Genomic DNA, 6,557 nt, shown 5'->3' with positions numbered 1-6,557 from the left:
TATGACGTCTTTTGAAGTTTTTATGTCTTTCTATTTCTATGACGTTTTTTTGACATTTTCATGCCTTAATTATGACGTCTTATGCCATACAACTTTTTATAACTTATTATAATATGACAATTCATGCCTTACATACAATGACGTTTTTATGACAATGTTGGCCTTGTTATACTATGACGTTTTATGCCTTACTGATTTTTTATGACTTTTTTTGCCTTACTGTACTATGACGTTTTGTACCTTACTATACTATGACTTTTTATGACTTTTTTTGCCTTACTATACCATGACGTTTTTATGACTTTTTATGACTTTTTTTTGCCTTACTATACCATGACATTTTTATGACTTTTTATGTCTTATATAATATGAAGCTTTTTACCTTACTATAGTATGACTTTTTATGACGTTTTATGCATACTATACTATGACGTTTTTGTGACTTTTTATGCCTTACAATACTATGTTGTTTTGGGGATGACTATAATGTGATGTTTTTATAACTTTTTATGCCTTATTATACTATGACGTTTTGATGACTTTTTATGCCTTACTATACGATGACATTTTATGCCTTACCATACTATGATGTTTTTATGACTTTTTTTGCCTTACTATACTGTTTTTTTTAACTTTTTTTTGCCTTACTATACTATGACGTTTTATGACTTTTTATGCCTTACTATACCACAGTATGATGTTTTTATGACTTTTTATGCCTTAATATACTATGATGTTTTATTCCTTACTATACTATGAAATTTTTATGACATATTATTCCTTACTATACTATGACATTTTTTTGACTTTTTATGCCTTAATATACTATGACGATACATGCTTTAATGTATTATGACCTTTCTAATGACACTTTTGACCTGTTATACAATGACGTTTTTATAACTTTGTTTGCCTTACTATAGTACGACATTTTTGTGGCTTTTTTTGCCTTAATATACTATGACGTTTTTATGACTTTTTATGTCTTACTATACTATAACGTTTTTATGACTTTATGCCTTAATATACTATGACGTTTTTATGACTTTTTATGCCTTACTATACTATGACGTTTTTATGACTTTATGCCTTAATATACTATGATGTTTTTATGTCTTTATGCCTTAATACACTATGATGTTTTTATGACTTTATGCTTTAATATACTATGACAATTGGTGCCTCACTATACTATGACGTTTTTATGACACTTTTGACCTATTATACTATGACGTTTTTGTGACTTTTTTTGCATTTCTATACCATGACATTTTTATGACTTTTTTTGCCTTAATATACTATGACATTTTATGCCTTACTATACTATGATGTTTTTATGACATTTCATGCCTTACTATACTGTTATGTTTTTAGGACTTTTTATGCCTTACTATACTATGACGTTTTTGACTTTTTTTGCCTTACGATACTAAAACATTTTTGCCTTACTATACTATGACGTTTTTTGACATTTTTTGCCTTACAATAGTATGATGTTTTTTGACATTTTTTGCCTTACTATACTAAGACGTTTTTTTTGCCTTACTACACTATGATGTTTTTTGACATTTTTTGCCTTACTATACTATGAAGCATTTATGCCTTACTATAATATGACGTTTTTTGACATTTTTATGCCTTACAATACTATGATGTTTTTGACATTTTTTGCCTTACTATACTATGACGTTTTTATGCCTTACTATACGATGACGTTTTTTGAAAATGTTTGCCTTACTATACTGTGACATTTTTTTGCCTTACTATAATATCACGGTTTATGCATGATTATACTATGATGTTTTTTGACATTTTTTGCCTCACTATACTATGACATTCTTAAAATTTTTATGCCTTAGTATACTATAACGTTTTTTGAATGTTTTTGCCTTACTATACTGTGACGTTTTTTGACATTTCTTGCCTAATACACTGTGACATTTTTTGATATTTTTTACCTTACTATACTATGATCTGTTTTGACATTTTTGGACTCACCAGACCATGAATTATTTATGCCTTACTATACTATGACGATTTTATGCCTTACCATACTATGACAGTTTTTTGACATTTGTATGCTTTATTATACTATGATCTACTTTGACATTTTTAGCTTCACCATACTATGCATTATTTATGCCTTACTATACTATGACATTTTTTGCCTAACCATACTATGATGTTTTAATGCCTTAGTATACTATGATGTTTTTTGACATTTTCTTTCCTTACTATACTATGATCTGTTTTGACATTTTTGGCCTTACCATGCAATGAATTATTTGTGTCTTACTATACTATGAAATTTTTTGAGGTTTTTAAGACTTACTATACTGTGACGTTTTTGGACATTTTTATGCCTTACTATACTATGACGTTTTTTGACATTTTTATGCCCTAATATACTATGACGTTTTTAATGTTTTTATGCCTTAGTACACTATGACGTTTTTTGAATGTTTTTGCCTTACTATACTGTGACGTTTTTTGACATTTCTTGCCTTAATATACTGTGACGTTTTTTGACATTTCTTGCCTTAATATAATGTGACGTGTTTTGACATTTCTTGCCTTACTATACTGTGACGTTTTTTGATATTTTTTTCCTCACTATACTTGATGTTTCTTAAAACTTTCTTTCTCACTATACCATGAAATTTTTATGCCATACTATACTGACGTTTTTTGACATTTTTTGCCTTATTATACTATTAATTTTTTTTTGACATTTGTATGCCTTACTATACCATGAATTATTTATGGCTTACTATACGATGACGTTTTTTACCTTTTTATGCCTCAGTATACTATGACATTTTTTTGACATTTTCATGCCTTACAATACTATGATGTTTTTCAACATTTTCTGCCTTACTATACTATGATGTTTTTATGCGTTACTATATCATGACGTTTTTTGACAGCTTTTGCCTTATCATACTATGACGTTTTTATGTCTTACTATACTGTGAAGTTTTTGACACCGTTGGCCTTATTATACAATGTCCTTTTTATGACTTTTTTTGACGTTTTATGCCTACCTACACATTTTATGTCTTACTATACTATGACGTTTTTTGAGTTTTTTATGCCTTACTATACTATGACGTTTATTGACATTTTTTGCCTTACTATACCAAGATGTTTTTTTGAAATTTTATGCCTTACAATACTATGATTTTTTTATGTTTTATGCCATACTATACTGTGATGTTTTTTGACATTTGTATGCCATACTATACTATGATGTCTTTTGGCATTTTTATGCCTTACTTTAGAATGTTGTTTTATTCCTTACCATACTATGACGTTTTTATTACCTTTTATGCCTTAATATACTATCATGTATTTTTGACGTTTTATTCCATACTATACTATGACATTTTTTGGAATTTTTATGCCTTACTGTACTATGTTGTTTTATTCCTTACCATACTATGATGTTTTTGTGACCTTTTATGCCTTAATATATTATGATGTTTTTATGACCTTTTATGCCTTAATATATTATGACGTTTTTTGACATTGTATGCCATACTATACTATGGCGTTTTTTAACATTTTTATGCTCCACTGTACTATGTTGTTTTATTCATTAGCATACTATGACGTTTTAATGACCTTTTATGCCTTAATATACTATCATGTTTTTTTGACATTTTATGCCATACTATACAAAGACCTTTTTTGTCATTTTTATGCCTTCCAATACAATTTCATTTGATTCCTTACCATACTATGACGTTTTAATGACCTTTTATGCCTTAATATACTATCATGTTTTTTTGACTTTTTATGCCATACTATACAATGATGTTTTTTGTCATTTTTATGCCTTACTTTACTATGATGTTTTATTCCTGAGCATACTATGACGTTTTTATGACCTTTTATGCCTTAATATACTACGATGTTTTTTTGACATTTTTTGCCATACTATACTATGACGTTTTTTGACATTTTATGCCATACTATACAATGACGTTTTTTGGCATTTTTGTGCCTTCCAATAGAATTTAATTTGATTTCTTACCATACTATGACGTCTTTATGACCTTTTATGCCTTAATATACATTGACGTTTTTTGACATTTTTATGCCACACTATACTATGACCTTTTTTGTCATTTTTATGCCTTCCAATACAATTTCATTTGATTCCTTACCATACTATGACGTTGTTATGACCTTTTATGCCTTAATATACAATTATGTTTTTTTGCCATTTTTTGCCATACTATACTATGACGTTTTTTGTCATTTTTATGCCTTACTGTACTATGATGTTTTATTCCTTAGCATACTATGAGGTTTTTATGACCTTTTATGCCTTAATATACTACGATGTTTTTTTGACATTTTTTGTCATACTATACTATGAAGTTTTTTGACATTTTTATGCCATACTATACAATAATGTTTTTTGTCATTTTTATGCCTTGCAATACAATTTCATTTGATTCCTTACCATACTATGACGTTTTTATGACCTTTTATGCCTTAATATGCTATGACGTTTTTTGACATTTTTATGCCATAATATACAATGATGTTTTTTGTCATTTTTATGCCTTCCAATACAATTTCATTTGATTCCGTAGCATACTATGACGTTTTTATGACCTTTTATGCCTTAATATGCTATGACGTTTTTTGACATTTTTATGCCATAATATACAATGATGTTTTTTGTCATTTTTATGCCTTCCAATACAATTTCATTTGATTCCGTAGCATACTATGACGTTTTTATGACCTTTTATACCTTAATATACTATCATGTATTTGTGATGTTTTATGCTATACTGTACTATGACGTTGTTTTTTGCATTTGTTTTATGCCTTACTGTACTATGATGTTTTATTCCTTACCATACTATGACATTTTTATGACCTTTTATACCTTAATATACTATCATGTATTTGTGATGTTTTATGCTATACTGTACTATGACGTTGTTTTTTGCATTTGTATGCCTAACTATACTACGCCGTTGTATTGCTTACCATACTATGACGTTTTTATGACCTTTTATGTCTTAATATACCATGATGTTTTTTTGACATTTTATGCCATACTATACTATGACTACATACATTTTTATGCCATAATATACAATGTCGTTTTCTGTCATTTTTATGCCTTCCAATACAATTTCATTTGATTCCTTACCATACTATGACGTTTTTATGACCTTTTATGGCTTAATATACTACGATGTTTTTTGACATTTTTATGCCATACTATACAATCATGTTTTTTGTGATTGTTATGCCTTCTAATAGAATTTCATTTGATTCCTTACCATACTATGACGTTTTTATGACCTTTTATGGCTTAATATACTACGATGTTTTTTGACATTTTTATGCCATACTATACAATCATGTTTTTTGTGATTGTTATGCCTTCTAATAGAATTTCATTTGATTCCTTACCATACTATGACGTTTTTATGACCTTTTATGGCTTAATATACTACGATGTTTTTTGACATTTTTATGCCATACTATACAATCATGTTTTTTGTGATTGTTATGCCTTCTAATAGAATTTCATTTGATTCCTTACCATACTATGACGTTTTTATGACCTTTTATGGCTTAATATACTACGATGTTTTTTGACATTTTTATGCCATACTATACAATCATGTTTTTTGTGATTGTTATGCCTTCTAATAGAATTTCATTTGATTCCTTACCATACTATGACGTTTTTATGACCTTTTATGGCTTAATATACTATAATGTTTTTTGACATTTTTATGCCATACTATACAATCATGTTTTTTGTGATTGTTATGCCTTCCAATAGAATTTCATTTGATTCCTTACCATACTATGACGTTTTTATGACCTTTCATGCCTTAATATACAATGATGTTTTTTTGACATTTTTTGCCATACTATACTATGACGTTTTTTGACATTTTTATGCCATACTATACAATAATGTTTTTTGTCATTTTTATGCCTTCCAATACAATTTCATTTGATTCCTTACCATACTATGACGTTTTTATGACCTTTTATGCCTTAATATGCTATGATATTTTTTTGACATTTTATGCCATACTATACTATGACACTTTTTGGCATTTTTATACCTTACTGTACTATGTTGTTTTATTCCTTAGAATACTATCATGTTTTAATGACTTTTTATGCCTTAATATACTATGACGTTTTTTGACATTTTTATTCCATACTATACAATAATGTTTTTTGTCATTTTTATGCCTTCCAATACAATTTCATTTGATTCCTTACCATACTATGACGTTTTTATGACCTTTTATGCCTTAATATACTATGATGTTTTTTTGACATTTTTTGCCATACTATACTATGACGTTTTTTGACATTTTTATGCCATACTATACAATGACGTTTTTTGTCATTTTTATGCCTTCCAATTCAATTTCATTTGATTCCTTCACATACTATGACGTTTTTATGACCTTTTATGCCTTAATATACTATGATGTTTTTTGACATTTTTATGCCATAGTATACTATGACGTTTTTTGACATTTTATGCCATACTATAC

Source organism: Seriola dumerili, unplaced genomic scaffold (genome assembly GCF_002260705.1).
Source record: "Seriola dumerili isolate Sdu_G_001 unplaced genomic scaffold, Sdu_1.0 BDQW01001888.1, whole genome shotgun sequence".
Classification (NCBI taxonomy): Eukaryota; Metazoa; Chordata; class Actinopteri; order Carangiformes; family Carangidae; genus Seriola; species Seriola dumerili.
Note: the sequence above shows the minus strand (reverse complement) of the source record.